The sequence below is a fragment of the Dasypus novemcinctus genome, chromosome 15, assembly GCF_030445035.2.
Source record: "Dasypus novemcinctus isolate mDasNov1 chromosome 15, mDasNov1.1.hap2, whole genome shotgun sequence".
NCBI lineage: Eukaryota > Metazoa > Chordata > Mammalia > Cingulata > Dasypodidae > Dasypus > Dasypus novemcinctus.
Window position 1 is genome coordinate 91,073,509 of NC_080687.1, and position 27,883 is coordinate 91,101,391.

A 27,883-nucleotide genomic window follows, 5' to 3' on the forward strand; every position below is an offset into this window, starting at 1 on the left:
TATTTAATGTCACCTTCATCCCTAGCCCCTAAAATATAACCTTCATGAGGGCAGGGGTCTTGCCTGTTTGGTTTGCTCATCTACCCACATGCCCAGAACAGTGTTTGGCATGGAAAAAACACTCAATGACTACCTGCTGAAGGAAGGAATAAACAAGGTCACACTGTGCTAGGAAGGCCAGGAGAATGGAACTGAAGTGAGGTCATTGGATGGATCTTTTAGGAAGTCCTTGGCAACCCTAGTGAGAGCAGTTGCAGGAGAGTAATTGGGATAGGCAGGGAGGGGGATGGAGAAGCAGCAAGGGTCATAGCACCCAAGTTACACAGCCACTTAATGATGGGCACAATATTCAAAACTCTTGAATTGCAAGTGACTGCATCAGCTCTTTATGATGCTGGTATAGGAAGAAAATAGAAGACATCTAAGGTGCTCACTTTAGAGGTAATCCCAACAGGCTGGGCTGCTTGGAGTTGCCATTTAGAGGGCAGGATTTGACCTGCAGTGTATCCAAATTCACGTCATAATGAGCTATTCTATTAGGGAGGTATACAGAGAGTTCAAGTACAAACCATTTTAAGCCGAGCCAATTTCTTGCTAATTCCCAGGAGTCAAGGGTGATGGACTTCAGAAAGAGATAAGAGAGGAAAGGGAAGTGGGAAACTGAGAAAGCAACTAGGACTTAACAAAAAGCACAGGAAGAAAACAGCAAGGAGAAGACGACCCCCTGCTGAGGGAAGGCGACAGTCTGGGCCTGCCCCAGAGCAAACAACCCTGTCCCAGGACCACAAAGGAGGAAGGGCACGGGAGGAGGCTGTTCTCGGAAGTTAAGACAGCCAGAGGAGAACAACAAGTGCAGTTATAGAAAGCTCCGCAAGAACAGGATCTGCTGGAGGAGGGAATAATTGGAACTTGAGACTGAGAATCAGCTAGCAAGTAGACTCATAGAAGCTAGGGAAGGAGAAAAACCTGAGAGCAGCCAAGGAGAAATTAAATCCAGTTAAAGAACGGACTCTGATGATAGCAGAATATGCAAGGCCATCGTGAGAGTGAAAGGAGGACATGAAAAGAAGGGAATGAAAATCTGAGTAGGTTTTTGTATGAGAAACTGAGGAAATATTCAAGTGCCTATGGAATTTGTTTGATGATGGGTCATTTATTTACTCCCTTGTGCCATGTGTTTGCATATGTAACAGAGAAACAACTTCTGAGGGTCAAATGCTGAGCTCTGGAGCTCAGGAGGAGGGGGGATATCTGAGTTAGAACCCACATGTTATTCCTGTAAGGATTCAGTCATGTTTGACCCTAGAGAACCTGGGAAGTAGGTTCATCTGGAGTCCATTTACTTGGTGGACAGTGGAGCTCCTTGGGAGAATTCTGAACTTGTTTCCTATCTGGTCTTGATCAATGGGCTAGATGAGTTTAATGTTTTTAAGAAAATATCAGCTTTGCTTGCCATCAATAGTAGGCAGTACTAGAGTCTTTAAGGACTATGGGAAGTGACTTAGGTCTTGGCAGGAGCTCAGCTGAACTACTAGACAAGAATGATGATAGTTAACCTTTATTGGGTGTTCCTTGCTGTGCACGGTGCTAAGCTCTTTATAGACTATATTTCTTAATTTATAGAACTGTATAGTTACAATTCTATAAATTGAGTACTACTATTTTAGAAAGATGAGCCTAGAGGAATTTTAGGCCTAGAGAGATTATGTATTGTACTCTAAATCAAAATATTTGGCCAGGAATTGGAACTCAACTCTGACTATAGAGCTCAGCTCTTGGCCAAGAGTGGAGATAGAGGGAAATGTGGATTTCACACAGTGTTGGGAGGATTTTACTCATGAATGAACATGAGTTGACCTCGGGAAACTCCTTGAAATTGCCTAATAGGAATGTAAAGTAGAATTGGAGTTTCTGAAATGTCAGGTAGAGGAAGAACCAGGAAAATTCTATTTGTTATTGTTGCTGTGACCTTAGTTTATATTCCTGGAGACTTGGGGCTACATGAGGTCATGAACAAGTTTTGGAAAGATAAAACTATACAAATATGTGGTACCCTAGAAAAACACTGAGCTGGGAGCAGGAAATTCTAGTTCTACTCCTAATTCTGCCAGTAACTTGCTGCCGGGCCTTGAGAAAGTCCCCTTCACAGACTTAGCTACTTCTAAGTACAATAAAATGGTTGCCTGAATTGGGCATTGCTGGGAGGACCCCTTTCCAAGACAGGATTTTCCAAATGACACAAACAATGGGCCAGCAGGAACTTTCTGAGAAAATGGAGCAATGAGCACGCACTACAGAACTACAGATGGTGACAGGCCAGTTTTGGACCAATGAGAGAGCTTATCAGAATGGACAAATATACTCTACTAACCAGTGCATATCTGCTCCCTACTCTGTAAGACCTTTCCCTTTGAAAAATAGAAACTTAACATCACCTAATCAGAGCATTTCCTTACTTGCTTTCTCATTGGTCCCTTTTCACTTCTTGGTGAAGATCTTTTCCACATGTGGTTTGGATGATGCCAGTTTCCCGAATCAAAAGCCGCTCAAATAAACTTCCATAATGTTATCTTCTCTACTTTTTTCTTTTAACATACCTCACATGGAAAACGAAGGTGTAGGTCGATGATTCCCTCTGCTCTAAATATTTATGATGTGAATATTGTCTAGCTGTAGATGGCTCTTAACTCGGTGACTGTATTATTTTGCCAGGAATAGGCCTGATTTCTACCTTTTGTCCTGGCATAATTGTTACTAGCACCTTCTTTCATTCTTGGAAGTGTGCCAAATTGGGCAACTACGTAGTCATCAGTGCTTAACCAATATTTGCTCTTTGTGTTTTCTTGGCCAGATCAGATGCAGGTGAAATTGTTTCCCTGGTCTTAGTTCTGGAGACCAGCTGGGGTTACTTCTTCCTAGCCGCAGTGGCCCCTTGGTGCCTAGTGAGTGAGCTGCTTGGCTCCTACCCACAACCCACTGCTCATCCAGCGTCCCACCTTGGGTCGTTCAGATGAAGTGACCTGCTGCTTAAGCTGGAAAATGATTCTCTTTTGCCTTTTGATTCCCCTAAAAGGAAATTATATTAGCTAGACTATAAGCAGAGGAAAGCCTTTAATATGGAGAGGAAAAAAAAAAGTTTGATATAGTACCCCTGATTCAAGGGTATACTCTGCCATAATAAAGTCATCCATGGGAAACGGACTTTGGCCCAGTGGTTAGGGCGTCCGTCTACCATATGGGAGGTCTGCGGTTCAAACCCCGGGCCTCCTTGACCCGTGTGGAGCTGGCCATGCGCAGTGCTGATGCGCGCAAGGAGTGCCGTGCCACGCAAGGGTGTCCCCCGCGTGGGGGAGCCCCACGCGCAAGGAGTGCGCCCGTGAGGAAAGCCGCCCAGCGTGAAAGGAAAGAGCAGCCTGCCCAGGAATGGCGCCGCCCACACTTCCCGTGCCGCTGACGACAACAGAAGCGGACAAAGAAACAAGACGCAGCAAATAGACACCAAGAACAGACAACGGGGAGGGGGGGAATTAAATAAATAAATAAATCTTTAAAAAAAAAAAAAAAAAAAAAAAAAAGTCATCCTTAGTTATACTGGATTTGGTGCTTTTTTAAAAATCAAATTGCCTGTAATCATAATATAATTATATCAATACTGACTTAAAATAGCAAAAGTTAATTAAGAAGTATAAAACTAAGAAAAGCTAGATTTAGAAGTGAAATGTTTAAATCAAAACTCCTGCCCATCTACTGTGGGTCTTTCTAAACTTGATGTTTCATCTTCTTGCTATTATGTAAGAAAATTATATCAATCACTACATGAAACAAGAAAGTCTCCATTGTTAAATAAAATACTATATTCTCCTTTCTTCATTCATTTAACATCTATAAAAATAAAGCATCAAAAAAGACAATAGTGATACTTTATTCTTTTCAGTAGATTAAAATGCACTATTTATCTAAGTTTATACTGTTAATTTGCTTAGCAAAGCATTTCTTTTCAGATAATGAAATGCAAATCCTAGCCCATACCAGTTTAAATAATCCTAAATTTTCTGAAGGTAGATTGGAAATTAAATTATCCATCAGTCTAATTCTCTAACCTGTGCTTATAGCTCAATTTCCCCTCCCCTACCTCCCTTCCCCATTTCACCTTCAGCTATTTAACCCAGGAAATGTTGTACGTTAATGATTGAACAGACATCCCCCAAATGGCGTCCTAGTCAAAATCCTGTTTCTGCAGGCTGCTCACAAGTTAGCAATAAACAGTATCTCAGGAACAATTGCTAGCCTACTGGAAAAAACTGGGGTTCAGGAATAATTGTGTGTGGGGGAGAAGTTGCATTTGTTGCAAACCCAATTGGCCAACTTCTCCCTTCCATGCGTTGTAGCAGTGCTCCAAAATGTGTTCACCAAATGCCACGAATGTGCCACACTGATGAAAGAGGTTGTTGATGTGGGAGGGGTGGGGGTGGGGAGTGGGGTATATGGGAACCTCTTATATTTTTTAATGTAATTTTGTGTGATCTATCTATCTATTTTAAAAAAGACAATAATATTGGCTAAATTAAAAAAAATCCTTTGGGATAATATTGACAGGGGCTATTAGCTAAGTGATTTTATTTCTCGGAACTTGCCCACCAAAAACTTGAACAGAAGGCTGTGACCTCAATGCTGTGAAAAAAAGATGTCCAGGTAGCCCCTCTGCAGCACTTGCTGCGGGAGATGACCTGCGGGTGGCCCAAGGCCTGGCAGGGCTCTGCTGGTTTACGCCCCAAAGAGGAAGAAACCACCAGTAGCTTTTAACTGGTTTCGTCCAGAGTTTAAAATATCATCCTCTGGTTTTGCCAAAAAGGGGGAATTTGATCTTGGTAGCAAACAGTCAAAGGCATTTTGCATTTGAAAAAAATCTGTTCCTTCGTTTCTTACAGTTTGCACAAGTATCCTAATTTGAAATGCTAAATAATGACAGGACACTTTTACTTTGTTTTTGAGGGTGTGTTACGTAAAAATATGTCATGATGTTTTGCATTTATATTTACTCCATTTTCTACTAATAATCCTTCTTATTTGATTATGAAAAAAAGAAAACAAGTGTTATCTCTTTGCCCGGGTCTGTTTCAAGACATTTTTGACTTTTGAATTGTGGCCCAAAGAAGGGAGAATGTGGTTTCTATTTGCAGAGCCTGAGACAAGGCAATTTGCTATGTTTGTGTAACTCATTGACACTATTTTTTTTTAAACCTGCCATTCAATTTTCTTCCCAGTCACTTTCTCATTCTTCAAAAGTACCATCTGTACCTCCCTTTTGGGCATCAAGTTGTAACTACATGCCTAGCTCTGTTACTATATGCACAGCTATTTCCAATAGAAGGGCCCTCCAGATCCTCCGCCACAACAGAGAAGCATGTCTCTCAGTGAGAAGGTAATTTACTACGAGTGAACAAATAAGGAATTGGGGAACTCTTTCGCAAACCAGTTCAAAGTGAGCATGGGCGCTAGGGTTTTAATAGGCAAAGGAGAGGGGCAGGGAAAAAGAAGAACAAGAAGAACGAGAGTGCTATTAGATCTTCCAGGAGTCTTGTGAGGAGCAATTTCTCAGTCCTGCATCATCTCAGCACATTCAGCTTGGTTTTTGTTTTCAGCAGCTAATAAACCACAGTTTAGATATTGTTCTGTGAGTACAAGGCCTTCATGGCACCTTTCTCAGTGAACCACTCAGGATATCAAGCTTTTTGTCTCTAAGAAAAGTTACAAATTTACTAGGTCCTAAGGTGCTCCTGACACCATTCTGTCACAAACAGACAAAAAACACAAATGGTTTTGCTTTGAGATATTATCTTATTCCTGTAAGCAAAACTGAGAGGGTCTGGTTAATATCTGTCAGGGAACTAAGTGCAAAGAGTCAATTTCTAAAATTAGGTTAATAGAAAACCAGATCAATTAGTTTTGGAAATTTCAGAGCTGCTTAAGTGAAGAAATTTTAATAAGGACAGTCTCCAGATATCAATTTCATCTTCCTCTTTTATCCAACATTTAGGGTAATATAAAAGCTATATATGGTGGTTTGAAGCTGTATGTACCATAGAAAAGCATGTTCTTAAATCTAACTTGTTCCTGTGGGTGTGAACCCATTGTAACTAGGACTTTTTGGGGAGGCTGCTTCAGTTAAGGTGTGGCCCACCTCAATCAGAATGGGTCTTAATCCTATTGCTGGCGATTGAAATGCAGAAACAAGACGCTGAAATCAATGAAACCCAGAAGAAGGGACAGACGAGCAGAGGCCACCATGTGCATTGCCATGTGACAAACTAAGGACCAAGGATTGCCAGCAGCCAGCCCTAGGACTCCACGAATGAAATCATGGCCTTGGTGATGCCTTGATTTGGACATTTTCCCAGCCTCAAAATCAAGAGCAAATAAATCCCCGTTCTTTAATCTCACCCATTTCATGGTATTTGCTTTGAGCAGCCTAGGAATCTAAAATAATGTGACAACCACTTCAAATCTTCAACTACTGGCAAGGATTCACTGGGTGAAGCCCAGAGACATCCGCCAGGTTTAAGGTCAAGACACAATGGTAAAGGTAGGTGAAAACCCAGGCTCAGAGCCCAGAAGGCTGTGGGCTTGAACATACCTGTGGGCTCCTGGGTCAGGGGATTTTGCTCACCTTCTTTTGGGTTTTCTGTTCTGAGTGAGTGTCTTTGGGCTCATCAGGTGAGCAAGTCTACTGGGAGCAGGTCCGCTGCAGGTGTCGCTGCTACTGACTGGAGCAGGAGCACAGATGCTAGACATCTTGGAGAGTTTCTGCCTTCATAGTTTTCATTTCTTATAATGCAAAACAAGACTAAACCATGTAAGTAATTCTGTTTAATGAAAATCAGGAAAGAACTAAAAATGAGCATGAGGTGCTTCATAATGAGTAAGGACCATGATTTTCTCATACATGTGAAAGGATTCTAAGAACTGAGAACACCGTTGGAGAAGAAATATCAAATCAGACCCTCAAAATCATCCCTGACTCAAATGTACTTAAAGTCACCAAGATGAAACGATTGCCTTTTTGAGTCACAAAATCAACAGATTAAGCAAAAAGACCTGATTCAACACTTACTAGGCATTGTTAAAGAATGGGGAGGAAATTCGTTGAGTGGTTATTTTCCTGACTGGAAGAGCACAGCAAAAAGAAACCTATTTTGACAAGGTCCCCCCCTACCCTGTTGTCTGGCCTTGCGAAAGGACAGATAGCAGAATAGGAAAAAGTAGAGTGGAGTTTTCCAAGATGCGGAAACAGCTCTCTTTCAGAGAAGGATGAGCTATTCCTAAGACCAAAGAGGCGAACATACAGAACCTTCCGTAGCTTTCCAGTTGGCAGTAGAGTAGGGAAAGCAGCAGAAGGAATTTAATCCTCAGATACTGGCGTTGTCGGAGGTTTCCTGTGATTAGAAAGATGCAGGTGGTGAGTTAAAGGTGCTCCAGGAGAGGAAAAGGAAAACTTGGTCTTCTTTATAGTAAGTAATGACTTACAGGTGAAAGGTGACAAAGAGATCACATTACAGCTCAGTGTATTCCTTTAAATTTTATTATATATCATTTTGCCTTATGTGAAATAATTTAATATTAAACTTAAATTGCTTTTGATAACATACTTTTAAAAAAAATTTTAGAGATCATAACTGGCTGTTTCTCTGCTTTTCCCAATTTTTCCTAAAGGTGCCTGCAGAACCCCTGTGCCTCTTGGCAGGCACTAGTGTTTACAGGTGACAGGCACTATAATTTCTGAAATAGTGCACTTTAAATAAATAATCAGGCCCCTTAAGACTGGACTGGAATATCTCTAGTTATTAAGTAATGGCATCTGTTAAACCCTAGGGATAACAAATATCTTCTCAGATATAGGAAAGAATGTAAACTTTGGAGCCAGGACAACCTGGGCTCAAATCCCCATTGTAGAGGACTAGCTGTGCCATCTGTATGCAGTGTATGAGTGTTCAGCTTTCCCATCTGTATGCGTGTAATTCCTAATAAGCTGTGTGGTTGTAGGAATTAAATATAATAGATGCAAAGTTCTAACACAGTGCCACATGGAGTTTCGGGCCTCGATAACCACTCACTACTGTTAGTACAGGATACCATGAGGTCATATGTACTTTCAGAGATATGAATCCTAGATACATGGAGTATATTCAACCTAGTGAAATTGAAATTCCTTTGATCATTTAAGAATAATGTCATAACACAACATTCTTAAAAATAGTTTCAGAAATATTAAGGATCACACAATTTCTATTTAAACTAAAAATATTTGTTGGTGTCACCTTGGGTGACTTACTGTCCTGGTTTGCCAGGGACTGAGGGAGTTCCTGGACATGGGACTTGTGGTCTTAAAATTGGGAAAGTCCCAGGCTCACCTGGATGAGTGAGTCACCCTCACCCCACCTCACGGGTAGGTATCTGTTCCTTTCTACCTGGTATTCTCAAGGTGGGGTCCTGGGACCAGCAGCTTTAGATTACCTAGAAACTCATTAGAAATGCAGATCCTTTGGCCCCATACCAGACCTACTAAATCAGAATTCTAGGGTGGGCCCAGCAGTCTGTTTTAATAAGTTTTCCAGGTGATTATCAAGCCTACAGTGTGATTGATTTTGAGAAAACACTCATCTATAATGCGGTGCTTATGCCATACCAGGACATTTGTTTTAGAAGGTACTGGGAATTGAACTTGGGGCCGCATACATAGGAAGCAGGAGCTCAAACCACTGAACTACACCTACTCCCCCAGGACATTTTACAGAGCAGGATAGAAAGAGGCCAGTTCTTGTGCCTCTTTTAATATTTTGAAAACCTACAATTCAATATTTTCATAGCAGGTAGTCTCCATCATTAAAGTTTCCCCAAAGCCTCTCTCACGTCATCACTGAGATTTAATGATGAATAATGAGGAACGAGAAAGAAGACGCGATACTATAGCCAGCACAACACTTTAGCTCAGGAAGGAAATTGCATCCGGTTAAAGTTTTGAGGGAAGGTTGGGCAAGGAGAGTGGAGTTATGCAAACTAAAATGTGGGTTATAGTCTAATAGCTCCTCTTCCTTTGCAAGACGTCCCACAGTCATGATCCAGGGCTAGATACTGGAGCAGGAAGTATACGGGTTGGGCCAGGTCATACGTCTGGAAGGAAACGCCCAGGAACCCACCCAAGTTAATGCCATTTTAGTCCCTCCTAGAACCACACGTCAGTTCCTCAGGAAGGTTCAGGATCTTTTGCAAAGCAAACCAGTTGAATTTTCATAACAACCCTCTGACTATGTATGAGTTTGAATATTTGAATCTCTAGGATGCAAGATTCTGCAACAACTTGTTTTAACCATAATATTGAAATCTCCTTGGCAGATAATAGAGTTTTTTTTCAGTAAAGGGCTACCCTTTTGTGGGAGTTGGGAAGAAAGAAGGAAGTAACCAAATAATATCATAATAATAAACCTAAATTATTGGTGGAACCAGGGAAAGGTCATTAAACTCTAGTTGTTCCCAGAATTCCTTGGGGAGTTGGAGAAATTTAGCACATGGCTAAGATGATATGGCCAGATAATTTTCCATCAACTGATTTCTGGATAACCATATGACATAAGTACATGTCATTAGGATTTGCCTCAGATCTTAAATATTCCTTCAGCATGAGGCCTAACTATGGCCTTTTTTCCTAGGAAGGGCAATCTTTTCTTGACCAGGGATGAAATTGACAGTAGCTTCCTCAATTAGTGTAACTTTCTTCTCCTCAATCCCACCTCAGCATTCTAGAGAGCATGTCCTTTTCTTGCTGAACCTAAGAAATGCAAATGCAAGAATTGCTGCTAGGGTGTACAAACTTTTGTCTCAGTTGAAAGCATGTATCTTTCCTGTTCTACTATTGAAATGCCAGCGCCACTTCTCCAGGAGGTCAATTTAATTAACAACCTCAAAGGCAGTCACTAAATAGATGGTAGGGAGTCTTCATATGGTTTCAAATTATCTCCTGTTAATCAAGTACCAAAGAAAAACAGATGTTGGCGTTTCTTCTTAATGGGACAAGCTAAATCATACCTCAATATTATATATTGAAGATAGCCATATCTTGTTGCTGTCTTAAAGTTAGGAATGACATCCACAATTTGTTTCAGATTCCCACCCCTGGTGGCAATCCAAGAGTTATGGCAGATATAACCTCATACCATTATAGGGTGGATGGTTAAACAGTGAATTAACGACCTTTAAAACTAGGAGTCTAACTCCAGAGGGGTAGAAGTTTAGACTTCATGACCACATCCTATTTCTGTTTATTCTACCTCTCTGACTTCTCAACCAATAAGGGCAAAGGGATTGGCCACATTGTCTGGTTCTTCCTAAGAAAGAGGGTTGATCTTGAGCAAACACAGACAGACTCTGAGAGGGTGGTTGAGGATGGGCTGTAGTACATCTGGTATGTCCCTCCCCTACTTTGCATACTCTTCAAAGTTAAGATGGATAATCCTCCAGAACTGAAGGAAACATGACTTTTCCTTCAACTGGGGCCAAAGCAGGAAGAAATCTAAAATCGAAGGAAATGTTGCAAGTTCAAAACCAAGGAAGTCCATGCTGGAGACGGGTAACGTTGTCATGGTCTAAATGTACAACAAGGGACCAGAATGCCCTGTGAGCTGCTCAGTGGGACCTATATCATTCCCCTCATCTTTAGCATTGCCAGAGCTCCAGCTTTGAGCCACAATTCAAGCAGAACTCTCTTAGCTCTGTTTTACTGAGTCTTTGCCTCTGTAGAGCTAGCTCTACTCTAAACCTTGTCACATCCTGAGGTAGAGCCTTGTAAACTCCATGCTCCTGTCTTCTGTCTTGGCCCAGATAATCTCTTAAGCAAAAAGCCTTAAGGCAGATCTGGCAAGATCTTCTTGCTGGGGTTGTCTACTTACTGACTCCAATGTCACACACTGGTTGTCACTTTTACTTTTGAAGGGAAAGAGTTTCATGCTGCACATCAGTGAGAAATGTGCAGCTCTTATCTGTCAGCTGTTTAACTATTTGCTTGTTTTTGCCATCTTTCTACATGAGAAGAGATTGAAATCAGGGACCCATTGTGCAAAACAGCATTGTCTGAACTCTGACAGCTAAGGCTTTAACTCTCATCAGGACAAGTGTGAAAGAATCAAATAATGAAATTCAGAAGATATTGAATTGCTTTGAATCTAAAGATACTTAACATCTTTCTTACTTTCTTTAAATAATATGGCATACCAAATTGAAGCCAAAATAATAACTCTGAATCCAAAAGGTGTAGCTTATTTTTCTCATTCAAGTTTCTATTTTGTCGCTCCTTTCAAGAGCCTAATGGTCACAATCCAATCATATATTTAAAAATATCATATGCTGGGGGAAGCCAGGATGGCAGCAGAGTAAGGCACTCCTGGAGTCAACTTGTGCTACATGGTAGTTAGTAATCACCCAGAGCCATCTAAAGCACCTGTTTGGGGCCTCCAGGAGACCCGAGGAACATCCTGCAACATCCTTGAAATTATGGAAGGAGGAGACTGCCCATCACAGAGAGGGTTCGTGAGTAGAGCCCTCTACACTATGGAGGTCAGTGACTGTGGCGCAAACCATCTTGGGAGCTATTCTGTGACTGGAGTTGAAAGCTCCATTTCCCAATAAACGGGGGAGGAAAACACAGTGTGGCACCAACTGCAGCTACTGATTAGTAAATTCGGCAGGCAAAAGTATAACCCTAGGAACAGCTAAACTTTCCTAAACAGTCAGTTCAGACCAGAAGGAGGCCATAACTGCCATTTTGACTCTCAACCTCGATATGAGGAGAAGCAGGTCTGACTGAAAATCACAGTGACAGTAGGGACTGGCTTCTTTCCACCCAGATCAAATCACAGCTCTAGCCTAAGCCCCAGCCCTACCTCCAGCAGGGAGGAAGCTGGGGGAACCTGCACCACCTCTTTGGGAAACTGCAAGCCACACCGCAGAGACCAGCGCCCGTCCTACTCTAGCAGCACAAGTTGCCTCAGAAGCTGTTCTGTGGCTGGAATTGGAAGCTTCATTTACCATAAACGGTGAAGGAAGAGACTGTTGTCCACCAACCTCAGCTACTGATCAGTGGACTTGGCTGGCAAAAGTATAATCCTAGAAACAGCTAGGGCTTGAGCCTGATCAAGTTGGAAAGAGACCTATAGCTGCCATTTTGACTCTGCCCTCCACCCGAGGGGAAGCCCGGCTGACTGAAATTCCAGTGAAGTCAGGGACTGGATTCCTTCTGCCAAGATTGGCCAGCAGCCCTGGCCTAGGCTCCAGCCCCACTTCCAGCAGGGAGGAAGCTGGCAGGACCTGCACCAGGCTCTCTAGGCTACTGCAGGTGCTCTCTGCTGGTGCAGACTGAATAGCTGGTCACCTGGGGCTGCATGCCTGCACCCCAATAGGATAGGAGAGGTGCTGGGTATCCTTGGCCTCTCCAGGCAATGTCAGGATTTTTCAGCCCACACAAACTGGTTTGTTGAGTGCCTTCCAGTCCATCTCCACCTTTGACTGCCCATAGGATAGGAGGAGGCTGGTGTTCCCTCAGTTTCTCAGGGCAACTTCAGGCACTTTTGGCCTGCACAAACTTGACCATTGGGCACCTGTAGCTCCACCTCCATCCCCAATAGGACAAGAGATGTACTGTGTTTTTGCCAGCCTCTCTGGGTAACTGCAGGTGCTTTTGGCCCACACAGACTGAACTAGTGGGTACTTGGGGATCCACCTTCATTCCCCAATAGGAAAGGAGGGGGCTTGTGTTTCCACAGCCTTTCTGGGTAATGGCAGACACTTTTGGCCTGCATGAACTGGACTGTCAGATGCCTATGGATCCACCCCACCCTTAATAGGGTAAGAGGGGTCTATTTTCTCCACAGCTCTCTGAACAACAGCAGGCACTTTCAGCCTACAGGGACTGAACTGTTTGGGTGTCCATAAGAACCACTCCTACCACCCAATAGGATAGGAGGGTCTAGTGCTTCCTCAGTCTCTCTGGGCAATGGTGGGTACTTTCAGCCTACAGGGAATAAACTGTTGGGCATTGGTGGTTTCATTCCCACCCCCTAAATGGCAGAAGGGACAGTACTCCCTCAGCCTCTCAGGGCAACTGCAGGCATAGTTGGCTCACATGGATTAGATTGCTGGGCACTCCAGAGCAATCCCAGCAGGGGTCTGGTGCTAGGTCAGTTTACCTGGACAACTGTGGTAATTTTATTGGACCCACATGGTATAGATTGCTGCCACAACTGTAGCTCCATCCTCACCCAAGGTAGGGGACGAAAGGGAATGAAGCTTCACCAGTCTTTCCAGGCTACTACAGACAGTCTTGTCCTGCCCATTGGATTATTATACATGGCTGCAGCTCTGTCCCTATTCCCTGACAGAGGAGAAAGGTGGGAGGACCTTCATGAATTTCTGGGCAAGGTTGGCAGCTTCAGCCTCCATAGCTTACAATACCAACTACATCCTCAACTCCTACTACACAACAAGCAAGGGAGAAAAAACAAGAAAGCCTTAAACTAAATGCACCCAGAATAAATACATCTAGCAAGCCAGATATGAAAACACCAACAAAAAATTACAATCTATACCAAGAAACAGGGAGATATGGCCCACTTAAAAGGAACAAGATAAGCCTGCAGATGACATAAAGGAATTGAGAAAACTAATAATAGATGTTCAAACAATCTTCTTAATAAATTCAGTGAGATGGCTAAAAATATTAAGGATATTAAGGAGACACTGGAGGAGCACAAAGAAAAATTTGAAAGCATACACAGAAAAATAGCAGATCTTATGGGAATGAAAGTTGCAATAAATGAAATAAAAAATACAATGGAGGCAGATTTGAGGAAGCAGAAGAAAGGATCAGTAAGCTCAAAGACATGGCCTCTGAAAGAGAACATACAAAAGAACAGATGAACAAAAGAATGGAAAAAATTGAACAGGGTCTCAGGGAATTAAATGACAGAAAGAGACATGTGAACATATGTATCATGGGTGTTTCAGAAGGAGAATAGAAGGGAAAGGGGGCTGAAGGAATATTTGAAGAAAGAAGGGTGGAAAAATTCCCAATGTTATTGAAGAACATAGATATCTGTGTCCAAGAAGTACAACATACTCCCATCTGAATAAATCTGAATAGACCAACTCCAAGACACATGCTAATAAGAATGTCAAATGCCAAAGACAAGGAGAATTCTGAGAGCAGCAAGAGAAAAGTAATGCACAACATATATGGGGTACCCCATAAGACTAAGTGCTGACTTCTCATAAGAAACCATGGAGACAAGAAGGCAGTGGTATGATATATTTAAAATACTGCAAGAGAAAAACTGCCAGCCAAGAATTTTATATCTGACAAGATTATCTTTCAAAAATGAGGGTGAGATTAGAATATTCACAGATAAACAGAAACTGAAAGAGTTTATAACAAAAAGGCCAGCTTTGCAGGAAATGCTAAAGGGAGTGTTACAGCCTGAAAAGAAAAGACAAGAGAGAGAGAGATTTGGAAAAGAGTCTAGAAATGGTGATTTTATCAGTAACAGTAACTAAAAGTGTTAAAAATAAAATGACAGATAAAATGTAATGATCAAGATTGGTGAACTAAGAACTGCCTTTACAGTAATAACATTGACTATTAATGGATTAAAATCCCCAGCTAAAAAAGACACAGATTGGCAGAATGGATAAGAAAATATGAGCCATCTATATGCTATCTGCAAGAGACCCACCTTACACCTAAGAATACCAATAGATTGAAAGTGAGAGGTTGGAAAAAGATATTCCATGCATGCAATAACCAGAGAAAAGCTGGAATAGCTATACTTACAACAGATGATATAGACTTTAAAATCAAAAGTGTTATTAGAGACAAGGAAGGACATTACATATTAATAAAATGGACAATTAACCAGGAAAAAATAATAATCATAAATGTATATGTACCTAACCAGGATGCCCCAAGATACATGAGGGAAATACTCACAAAATTGAAGGGAGAAATAGACATCTCTACAATAAGAATTTGAGAATTCAATACTCCACTCTCAGAATTGGATACAACATCTGGGCAGAGGATCAATAAAGAAACAGAGGTCTTGAATAATATGATAAATGGACTAAACCTAATAGACATACACCCCAAAACATTGCACCCCAAAACAGCTGGATATACATTCTTTTCAAGTGCTCATGGATCTTTCTCCAGGATAGACTATTTGTTGGTTCACAAAGCAAATTTCAATAAATTCAACAAAATCAAAATTATACAAAGCACTTTCTCTGATCATAATGGAATAAAGTTGGAAGTCAACAAGTGGCAGAAAAGGAGAAAATACACACATATATGAAGATTAAACAACATACTCTTAAATAATCAGTGGGTCAAAGAAGAAATTTCAAGAGAAATCAAGAAATATCTTGAGATGAATAACAATGAGAATACAACATATCAGACCCTATGGAATGCAACGAGGGCAGTGTTGAGAGGAAAAATTTATAACCCTCAATGCTTACATTAAAAAAGAAGAAAGAGCTAAAACCAATGACCTAACTACACAGCTGGAGGAACTAGAAAAAGAACAGCAAACTAATCTCAAAGCAAGTAGAAGGAATTAAATAACTAAGTTCGGAGCAGAGATAAATGAAATTGAGAACAAAAAAACAATAGAATTAAAAAACCAAAACCTGGTTCTTTGAGAAGATTAACAAAATCAACAAACCATTAGCTAGATTGACTAAGAAAGAAAGAGAGAAAATGCAAATAAATGAAATAAAAAATGAAAACAGGAACATTACTACTGACCCCACAGAAATGAGAGAGATCATAAGAGGATACTAAGAACAACTTTATGCCAAAAAACTAGACAATGTAGATGAAATGGAAAAATTCCTAGGAAAGTACAACCTACACTGACCTCAGAAGAAATAGAAGACCTCAACAAACCAATCACAAGTAAAGAGATTGAAACAGTCATTAAACAGCTCCCCAAAATAAAAAGGCCAGGACCAGACAGTTTCACAGGTGAATTCTATCAAGCATTCAAAGAAGATTTGATACCAATCTTACTCAAGCTCTTCCAAAAAATTGAACAAGAATGAACACTACAAACACATTCTATGAAGCCAATGTCACCCTAATACCTAAGCCAGATAAAGATATTATGAAAACAGAAAATTACAGACCCATTTCTCTAATGAATACAGATGCAAAAATCCTCAATAAAATACTTGCCAATTGACTCCAACAGCACATTAAAAGAATTATTCATCACGATCAAGTGGTTTTTATACCAGGCATGCAGGGTTATTCAACACAAGAAAATCAATCGCATAATACATCACATTAATAAATCAAAGTATAAAAATCACATGATCTTATTGATTGAAGCTGAAAAGGCACTTGACAAAATACAGCATCCTTTCTTGATAAAAATACTACAAAATACAGGTATTGAAGGAAACTTTCTCAACATGATAAAGGCCATATATGAAAAACCCACAGCTTAACATTGTACTCAATGGTGAAAGACTGAAAGTTTTCCTGCTGAGATCAGGGACAAGATAAGGATGCCCATTGTCACCATTGTTGTTCAATATAGTGCTAGAGGCTCCAGTTAAAGCAATCAGGCAAGAAAAAGAAATAAAAGCATCCAAATCAGAAAGGAAGAAGTAAAACTTTCACTATTCACAGATGATACAATCCTATATCTAGAAAGTCCCAAAAAATGTGCAAACAAGGCTTCTAGAACTAATAAATGATTTCAGTAGTCAGGATACAAGATCAATAGGCAAAAATCAGTGGTGTTTCTATACAATTGTAATGCACAATCTGAGGAGGAAATCAGGAAAAAATTTCCATTTACAATAGCAACTAAAAGAATCAAATATTTTGGAATAAACTTAACCAAGGATTTAAAGCACTTGTATTCAGAAAACTACAATGTACTTCTAAAAGAAACTTAAAATGACCTAAATAATTGGAAGAATATTCCATGCTCATGGTGTGGTGTGTTGGTGAAGGGATCTTGTATGGAAATTCTACACATGTGCATGACTGTTTTGTAAGTTCACAACCTCTGTAATAAAAACATATTTTAAAAAATATGGTGGATTGGGAGAAAAATACTCCAAATGTAAAATAGGAACTACTGTTAGTAGTAATATTTTGATGATGCTCTTGCATAGTTTGTAACAAATATTTGACCATAATGCAAAGTGTTGGTGGAGGGGTGATGTATGAGACCCCTGTATGATGTTATGTATGTTTATTTTATAAGTTCACAATCTTTACTATATAGTTATTGCTTATGCATGTTCATGTATGAATGATATACTTCAATAAAAATATATTTTTTAAAAATCATGTGCTGCTGAAAACAATGGCATCAGATATATTGCTTTCAACAGAATAAATCTACTCAAAGATTTATGCTATGAAGATCACGTCTACAGATACCAATGCAGACTTTTATTTACACAAATTTGTTTTATCATCTGTATCTATCAGTTGTTATAAAAATTAAATTAAATATTTGCAAGGAGGGATTTTAGCATGGAAAAGGTATTTCTATTTCTTTAGTAACAATAATTCATAAAAGTTGGATTGCCTAAGAAAAGGAAAGTGGGAAAGAAACCAACAATTGTTAAATACTTACTAGATGCAAAGGAATTTATATGTGTTATCTTATTTAGTTGTTAGAATAGTGTTTAGAATAGTCTTGCTGTGTGGGCATTATTTTTCACTTTGAAGTTGAGGAGGAAACTGAAGCTCAGAGAATTTGAATAACTGATACTAAAATTATATACTGTGGTCAAATGAATTGTGTATTCCAGTTAGGACATGTTTTCAGTCTGGGTCCCCATGCTGGTGGGTGTGGACCCATTATACATAAGATCTTCTTCAAGATGTTACTTTGGTTAAAGTGTGACCCAAGTGAATCAGGTTGGGCTTTAATCCAATTAGTGGAGTCCTTTATAAACTTAGTGAAACCTAGATGGAAGGAGAAGCCATGGGAGAAGCCATGGAGAGGAGCCAGAATTTGGAAGTCAATGGAACCCAGAAGAGAAAGGAGAAGATGCCGCCATGTGCATTGCCATGTGATGAAAAAGAAAAGGAACCCAAAGATTTCCAGACAGTCAGAAGATAACAAACCTCTGAAACTGAGAGCCAGTAAATTCCTGTTGTTAGGCCAATCCATTGCATGGTATTTGTTATAGCAGCTAAGAAACAAAAACATTTAGTAAGTGAAGAGAATTGGATTCAAATCTAGATCGATATGTTTCCAAAATTTACACTCAATCTTTTAGGTGTTGAGGGAGGCTAATACAAAATATCCTGTACATCCTCTCCTGAGTTGGACCCAATTGAGAAATAAAACAGTAGAAGCAGAGAGATGGAGATCAAGCTATCCATGTCCTTACAAATAAATATGACTGGGAAAATCATTTTAGATGCATATACAAATGGGTTTGCTGTAGTTCACAGGGAATTAGAAATTCTTGTCCTCCTAGTCCCTGACTCAGCAGGAACTCTGTAGGGCCTCCTACAGGGGCAGAGACAGTTCTGAAAGGTTACCACCTATGTGAACCAAAAATGCATGCATGGGAGTAGCTGGGGGAGGGGAAAATCAAGATGTGGAGCCAAGCATGCTGATCCTTCTTCCAAGATATATCGGATATCATTTCTATTCCTCTAAGGAGGGTAAAGTGAAGGGTGTAGGGAGAAGCAGGGGTATGTCTCCCCTTTTTTACCTCCTCAAGGGTTGAGTGGGAATCCCCTCCATTCTAAGGAAATAGGACTTACCTCTTCAAGCAAAATACCTCACCACAGTCTCTAAGGGCTGAGACCTCTTTGATGCTTCAGAATTTTTCCAGGAGAGAATATTCTGTTTTTTCTCCTCCATTCTCAGGATGGCAATGTACCTTGAAGCATCTAAATCACAGGCCTGGATTTTTGTGCTGGTGCTGTAGGGCCTTGAGCAGGTTTCTTAATGTCGCTAACCATTCAGTTTTCTGGGTTGAAGATAAAAATATCTTCTCAGAGTATAATTGTGGGGACAGTGACTGACACAGAGCATATGCTTGATATGTTAGCCATTATTCAGAACATAATTTCTTCTAAGTAAAATTCTCTTCACACACACATGAACAAATCGCATGGCCTAGCTGAGGCTCTGAGCAAGGTCTTGGTTACAGTTTTCCACTCCCAGGGTAGATAAGAAGAAAGACATAGAGTTTAGGTAAGCAAAGGTAGAGAAAAGGATAGCTGTGTTTGCCAACAACCCAAAAGAAATTCTCTTTCTGTGTCCTCCCTCTTCAAATAATTACCAAGAAAGTCACTATAGCTTTTCTCCTTGTTTTTCTTTTCTTTTGTTTCTCTTTTTTTCCCTTTCTTCCCTTCTGCTTTTTTCCTCCCTCCCTCCCTCTCTCTTTCTGTTTCTTCCCTTACTTTCCTTCACTTCTCTCTCCTCCTTTCCTTCCTTCCTTCTTTGTTTCCTCCTTTCTTTTTTTGCTTTCCTATGCATTCCTTACCTTTGCATTCCAGACTGGATTACTTTCCATGCACAGTTTCTTAGGAAGTGACATAATGTGCTTTATATAAATCAAGAAAGCAATCAAGAAAGAAGGATTCAGGAGATAGAGGCTCTCACATAGGAGAGAAGCAAAGGAAATCACCAGGATGTTGGTAAGGGAATGTCTCTAAAATTCCAAAGAAACAGAAAGATGAAAGACTCCAGAAAGCTTCTGGGAAGACAAAATGGAAGCATATTACCTGATGCATCTGAACATGTTGAGAGGATATTTAAAGATCAAGTATAGATTTGGCAGATGTAAAGTAAATAGAAAACCGGGTAAATAAGAACCATAAACTATCATGTGATGGGGAAAATGTCATAATACAAGAATGTAATCATAGCAGATTGCATGGTTTAGCTCTGAACGTTCTTATTGTCATAATAATGTAAGCAGCAAATACTAATTTAATCACAAATTGTGATCAAACTCTTTGGGGAGAGTGGGGGAAAGGGGAAATTATGTGTGTTGAGGGTGGAATAAGAGAAGTAGATTCTCATCATCCAAATTAGGATTTCATTATATAATATCTAAATAAGGGGAAATCCAGAAATAAATTTAACCATATCATATGAAAGGAGATTAAAAAATCAGAGGAAACAATTAAATGAGTTCAATGTGATTGCTCTTGGAGAGTAGGAATTAGGAGGAAACTACTATTTGTTACCATTGCTGTTTTGAGCCTTTTGGTAATATTTCATTTATTAAACTTTATGTGTCAATTGTATAATGAAAATATATAAAAATTAAATTTAGAATGTATTTGAAATGTTGAGGAAAACATACTTCACAATGTTGATGTGAAAACTCAGAGAGTCCCTAAAAGATAAGCATTGTATCTGTGTACACGTGAGGAAACTGAGACACAGAGAGAAGGTGTGTTATTAAGGAATAGAGCCAGGGATCAAACCCGGGCTTTCTGATGCCATGTTTCTAGCTTCCTCACAATACCTTCCTGCTTCTCATTGTCTTTTAGCTTAAATTTGACCTCTTGTTTTACTTAATATCGGCTGCACAGAAGCAACTGAAAAAAGTGAAATATACAGAATGGCAACCTTCCATAGGCATGGCTGAGCTAAGGAACAAAACCTAATGTTAGGTCTTTGACCTCCGGCTTGGTGAAACTCTGAGGCACGGAGATGAATATGCATGTGAGTAGTAGGTACAGCTTTGGGATCTAAAGCTTTTCCTAATGGATAAATGTTTCTCATTATACCATCCCAAGACACAAGGAAATGATCTCATCACTTAACAAATGTTCTCAGTTTAATTTAATGCACCTGGGAAATAACATTTCTATTTGCTCCCAAGATGTGGATGCATTAAACCTTAATGATGTACCTGTCAAGTGGTTAGACAGGGATATTTTAACTATTTCATCTATACCACTGAAACAGTCTTCTAGATTTACTTTTTCAAAAAGCTTTAAATTCTAATGAACTCCTAGTCCTCATCTATTAGTTTTATGTAGCCACTCATTTCTATCACCTCCCTTCCACAACAATGAGGCATCTCTAGCCTTCTCCTTGGTAACCAGATATTTTCTGTGTCCTTTGGCACTAGTTCCTGGAAGTGTCATTATGATGTCTGCAATTTGCAGAATTGAATGGCAGCTCCAGTAAAAAAAAAAAAAAAAAAAAAAAAAAGCTAGATCTAACTACATCCAAAATTAAACCTTCCCTGAAGAAGGATGATTGTTTTTCATTCTACTTTATATGTGAGCACCTGAAAAAATGATAAATGTAAAGATGTTTCTTAGAAAACTTTTTAAAGAGTAGGTAGGGGAAATTTGTGATTGTGTTGCTGTTTGTCCTATCAATTTGATCTTTCTAATTTGACCCCCCCCAAAAAAAAAAACATAAAGAAAGGCTGTTCTATATAAAGAAATGAAGTCCACATGGAAGGCTTTAATTAGCTTTCTCTTAATGGAAGCACAAGGATTTTTGTAATAAACACTAGTACATTTCTGAGAGAGAGAATGGTCTTAAATACGCTGTCTACCATTACTATTTAGTTTCTTTTCTATTTCTGGAACCATTATCCACAAAGTTCAACTAAGATAAATGCCATCTCCCCTCCCACACTGCCCCAAATCACTTCCTTTCTAGGTTTTAACTCTTCCTCTGAATGTTCAGCTTTTTCCTCTGATCACATACTGAACATGGTTAATGGAAGAGTGAACATCTCAAGCATCATATCACACAGTGAGACCACAGGTGCCCATGATCCCCTGCCTCCTTTCATCCATCAGAAGCCACCTTCACACTCTGCTCCATGTATGACACTTTTAAGTGACACACTGCTCTCTGCTAAGGCTCTAGCATTTTCCACTAGGTGATTATTGAGAAAATATAGATCAACTCAATGACAGGTGTTTGGCTTGGCTCTTTGAGTGTTCTCTTTTTTTTAGATTTCTATTTAGATGCATATATTTATATACAAGAGAGTTCATCATTGTTTAATTGTTTTTTTTCAGTTAATTAACATTTTTCTTTCCTATATTAGAGATCAACTACAGAATATACTGTGCTAATAAGAAATACAACACACACTCTCAGAAGCTTAATAGTCTACTGAGAACAATGTATGGAGTTTAGAGAGAGACAATATGAGAGATCAAGCTAAGTTTTCAGGTATGGCAATAGCAGATGGGCCCCTATAATTATAAGAAATTATAAATTATACCTGTGGGAAAGGTAATCACTTTCTTACCTTTGCACATCCAGAAACCAAATTTTAACAGTGTATCTAGGCTTATTAGTTGCTTAGATATCAACTCATGCTAACCAAGTTAATGAAACAGTAAGGTATAAATCAGTCACAAACGTGCTTATTTGTAAGAAGCAGGATATAACTATGTATGTCCATTATAATTAAGTCTTCTGCTTTTAAAAGTCACATCCTGGAATCCAGATACCTGGGAACAAAAATAATCAACAGAGTCATTAGCTGAGTATAGAACTGTAACCGACAAAAATGGCTATGGGAAAATTCCTAAAGAAAGCTCTTGACTCCACAAAAAGTACAGCTCTCTAGAGATAGACTGATTTTGTAATTGCCTGGTGACTCTTGGGCCAAATTTCCTGCGTTTGTAAACTGCTCAGTCACTTTCTAGCAGCAAAAACCTTGGGTAAGACATTTAACCTTTCTGAGTCTCATTTGCCTCAACCATCATTAGGGCAAATAACAGTATCTACCTCATAGAGATGCTATCAGTTTGAACTAAGATAATAAATATAAAGTACTTTGTATAGCATTGGTATAGTCGATAAAGTATTACTTTACCTATTAATATGTAACAAAGCCCCCAAACTTAGTAGCTTAACAAACACTGTCGTTACTGTGCATAGTTCCATGGATGACTGGGCTCAGCTGGGTAATTCCCTCTTAGACTCTCTCACATGGTTATAGCAAGGGAGCAGTTGGGCTGGACGTTCAGCTGGAAGTTTGATGTCCCAGATGGCTTCTTTATGTCCTTCTCCAGGTGGTTTCCCGATCTTGGAGCTATGTAATTTTAGACAGACTAAAAACCTTTCAGGACTTCATTTGGTTTATCTGCTAAGGGAGATAAAAATACAACCTATCCCAGGCATTTGTTTTAGCTTGCTAAAGGCTGCCAATGCAAAAATACCAGAAATGGGTTGGCTATTATACTGGGAATTTATTAGGGTAAAATCTTACAGTTCCAAGGCTGTAAAAATATCCAAATCAAGGCATCATCAGAGATGCTAGCTCATCAAAAGTGTTTTCTTTAATAAAAAGGGAGCTAAGCATGTATTTTGAGAAATCCTTAGGTATTTCTCAAAATAATATAGTTTTATGTGTATAGCTTGAAAAATTTTATTAATGATATGCTCTAAATATCATTCTCTTTCATGCTTTTTTCATGCTACCATTTGAGAATTTAATTCATTACCTTTGCCTATTGCTTGCATAGTGTTCTGACATGCATATGTCATAACTTATGTCTAGATTGCCAGGTGGTTTATAACTCTTTACTTCCCCCAAACAACTCTGTGATATACAAACATATACATAGTACCTTACCAATATGTACAAGCATTTCTATGGGGTATATTTCCAGGATCAAGATTTCTGGGTCATAAGGCACAAGTTTACATATGGTGAATCTGGATGGACAGGATATACTTTCCACCAGAGTTGGTAGGGGAATGGGATTGGAAATAGGAGATGAAGAGAAAAGTAATCAAACAAATAAAGGCATTATCTGACTATATGCTAAATGGTGTGCCTTGGACTAATGAGGATGATGAACTCGGTTTTGTCTGCCTGAGATCCTTAAAAATGACATGTAAAAGAATATGGCATGGGAGGCAGACTTGGCCCCATAGATAGGGCGTCTGCCTACCACATGGGAGGTCCGCAGTTCAAACCCCGGGGCCTCCTTGACCCATGTGGAACTGGCCCACGCACAGTGCTGATGTGTGCAAGGAGTGCCCTGCCACGCAGGGGTGTCCCTGTGTAGGGGAGCCCCATGCGCAAGGATTGCACCCGGTAAGGAGAGCCACCCAGAGCGAAAGAAAGTGCAGCCTGCCCAGGAATGGTGCCACACACACGGAGAGCTGACACACAAGATGACGCAACAAAAAGAGATGCAGCCCACACTCTCCCACAGTCCACCCAGTGGGCGGAGGACATACACTGTCTGGTAACTGTCCCTGCAGCACCACCCGGACAATTCCAAGTCCCGAAAACGCCCCCACATCACATCTCTTCCTCCCTCTCCCTACCCCCAGCAGCCACCATGGCCACTTTCTTTATTCCCAATGGCGCTGATAAGGATGGAAGCGGTCACGGGAGGAACGCACAGCGAATGGACACAGGGAGCAGACAGCTGGGGTGGGGGGTGGGGAGAGAAATAAAAAAAAAGAATATGGCGTAATGTATTGTCACTATAAACACCATACCAACTACCATTACTTAGCACCCGTACCTGTACTCCTTACAAAGATACTGCCAAAAATCATTAGATGATGTTTGTGAGGTCCTTAGAACATGTGCAAATCGAGCTCAATATGATCAACATTTGTTACTGTGCTATGATTGCCCAAGAAATGTAACTACAGATATCCTTGTTAATCAACACAAAAATAGTCAGGATTTAAATAGTCTCTTCATACCTGACTCTTGCTTATTCCTAATTAGCCTGTAAAGATTTCTTATAAAGTTTAGGGGATTTAATTATATACCCCTATTTAGACATGTTCTGGGTCTTGGTCTGCATTCCTGTGGGTGTGAACCTATTATAAATAGGATCTCCGGAAGATGTTATTTTAAATTAAGGTGTGGCTCAACTGAATGAAGTTGGGTCGAATCAGTTTATTGGAGTCCTTTATAAGCAAAAGAAATTCAGACGAGGTGAGAGAGAGCCATGAGGAGGAGCTAGAAGCTGGAAGTCAATAGAACCCAGAAAGGAGAGAAGAGGACATTGCCATGTGACAGGAAAGCCAAGGAACCCATGGATTGTCAGCCAGGCAAAAAGCTGTGGACCCTGAGACAAAGCAAGCCTTTTAGCCAAGATCTTGATTTATACTTCTGATCTCTGAGATTTTGATTCAATACCGTTGTGTGGTATTTGTCATAGCAGCTGGGGAACTAAGACATAAGGGGACTGTTTTGACGGTTTTGAATATTCTATCCAATCTAGGACTGTACAAACTGCATTCTTAGATTGGATGGAATGGTCACCATCTCTAAGGAGCTTGTCACCTTCTCCAAGAACATGAAAGTTTTCCATTCTGGAAATAAGATGCTACTTAGTCACATATATTAGAAAGGAATATGGAATCAGGAATTTTGAAGTAAGCAGTACAAGAAAGAACTGTCAAGCAAAAGTTCACCATTAATTTAAATTTATACTCACAAATGGATATGACTTTTTATAAAAAAGGAAAGACTAAAAAAATCAAATAATTGCTTTGTCTATTGCCAAAAGATAGAAATAACTAAACCTTTTCTTTTTCAGTGGTACTTTTTAACTTTTCATAGGTCCAACACTAAATGAAAAATATGCCAGCTTTTCAAAGCTGTGTAAGGTGACTATTTCTTCAGGAACTGAAGAGACAGACCTGGAATGGTCATTTGAATGATTCTTTTCAGAACTAATAATAAGAGAAATAATGTGAGAGAGAATGATCCACAGGCAGCCTGACTCTTAATTCAGATTAAGACTATTTTAATTTTTAATGGTTTAGACTGTAATAGATATGTTAATTAAATTAATTCATTTTGCTCAAGATATTATAATTTAAATCTATTGTTACTTTTCATAATGCATGCATATTGTTACAATTCTTTTAATGTTTAGAAGCCAGGAATTCATAATGGAAGGGCAAATTTAGAAGTAAATAGCACCACTAAATTTTAAAAGCCTTTCCATTTTAGTGAATTTTGTTTTTATTTTTACAATATGATTTCTTTCCTTTTATCTTTGCCATTATTGCATCTATTTTCATTTTTCAAATCTGAGCTGCTTATGCTCTGTTTATGATATTTAGATATACAAATTTTGTTTCAGTCCTCCAGAAAAATTATCTGTTTGCTTTAAAGGAAACTTAAAATGTCAGTTACAAAGGATTAATTTTACCTGCAAATACCATTCTTAACCAGTTATCTTTATCCAAGTAAAACAGCTCTCCATTTGTACTATCTTCAGGAGAATCAATATATCAGAGCTAAAAGAAGGAATTTGGGACAATAATTTATGATTAAATCTCATCTCTGATAAAAGTCTCTGTCTTCAGAGTTTCACCCCTTTCGACTCGAATTACTTGTAGACTCCTTGATTTGGGCGGCTGCAAGGCGACACATCCTGAATTGGAATCCTTTTAAATGAGTGTTTGGCATATCGCACAGGTGCAGTTCTTTTAGGTGGAGGTAAGTGCTGGTTAAAAACCACTGGTCAGAGTTCATCTTCACTTCTGTTCTGCCTGTAGCATGTTTCTAGATGTGCGATTATATCTCCAAAATAGCCTTGTTTTCCAAATCTCATCTGGCCTGATTCCCTTTTTGGAGGGAAAAAAAAGTGACTTTTGAAATAGTCTCTTGTGATAACCTTCAGGCAGTATCTTCTGGACCTAAAGGTATGCCAGAGGTGCTTGTGTGTCAGCACAGACAGCTCTCCAGGGCTCTGACCTCAGCTCCCGAAGCCCCGCTTCCACACCAGAGGATATGCCCAAGAACTTTCACCTGATTGTCTCGTGGCCTGTGTAACTCAACCCTAATAAAGTAGATTGTGTTGTTCATATTGGAGATATCTTAACTCTATGCTTAAAAGATGCGAATTTGATGCATAATTCCAACTTTTCTAGCTTTAATGGCTCTGATGACACTAAGAGAAGGAACAGTTTTTGTTTGTTTTCGTTTTTCATTTTTAAAATCTGTAAATGTGCATGCAGTTCTCTAGCATCTACTTTATAAGTAAAGCATTGACAAACACCCTCTGGCCAGCCACTCCCCTGCTTTGGGCCATCTGAAGTTGATTACCGCTGTCCCTGGAGGATGGCGTGGAATGCCAGTGAAATCGGTAACTAATTCAATGTCATGCCTATTGTTGCACTCATTTAGGCAAGGAGTTTTCTGAACAGGGAAGTGTTTTTCCCATATCCTCAACAGTACTAAATTAATTCAGAAAATTTAAAGATTAGACCTTTTGCCACTTATCTCTAGTATTCTGCTTGTCATCCTTGGGGCACAAGAGCCCTGGAGAGGACATGGGAGCAGGCAGAAAACAACAGGATAGGTCACAGGGGCTGAGCTCCCAGGACGTCTTCTGTGGCTTTTGGGGTCTTGCTTCTGTCAAACTGATAGCCTTAACTGGAGGCAGCAGATGGAGCTGTGAGCAAAAGACCTTCTAGAGTCCCCAAATAGATTTAGCACTTCACAGCTCAAAGCAGTCGCAGTCCATCAGCTCCGGGTCAGCCTGCAATGCTGGGGCCCGCGCCATCCAGAGGGCAAGAGTGGCATGCCTAAAGGCCCTACTCTCACACAGATAAGCCAGATGGAAGCCCACTACCTCCCGGGGCTTGAGGTGCCCACAGAAGCTGCCATTTCCTGTTTTTGGCACGGCTGGGGAGGGCACTTTGACTAATAGGCAGCTACGATTCAGAGCAGCTGCTGGGGATAGGGGACAGCAGGCCAGGCTTGTTGACATTTATTGAGCAGACCACGGAACCCAAGAATCCTTGTCCACGCTGGTCTAAATTACGACTCTGGTCAGGGAGAACAAACTGACCAGAGAGAAAGC

The 27,883-nt window shown here is 39.9% G+C and overlaps 1 long non-coding RNA gene across 1 annotated transcript in view; it reads left to right on the forward strand.

Annotated features, from left to right (window-relative positions):
* Positions 1–26,482, forward strand: part of LOC139436499 (uncharacterized) — a 145,885-nt gene extending 119,403 nt beyond the window's left edge. The window contains exon 3 of the long non-coding RNA XR_011645760.1: positions 26,415–26,482. This is a non-coding gene — a long non-coding RNA (uncharacterized lncRNA). The remainder of the gene's footprint in view (positions 1–26,414) is intronic.
* Positions 26,483–27,883: the final 1,401 nt, after the last annotated feature.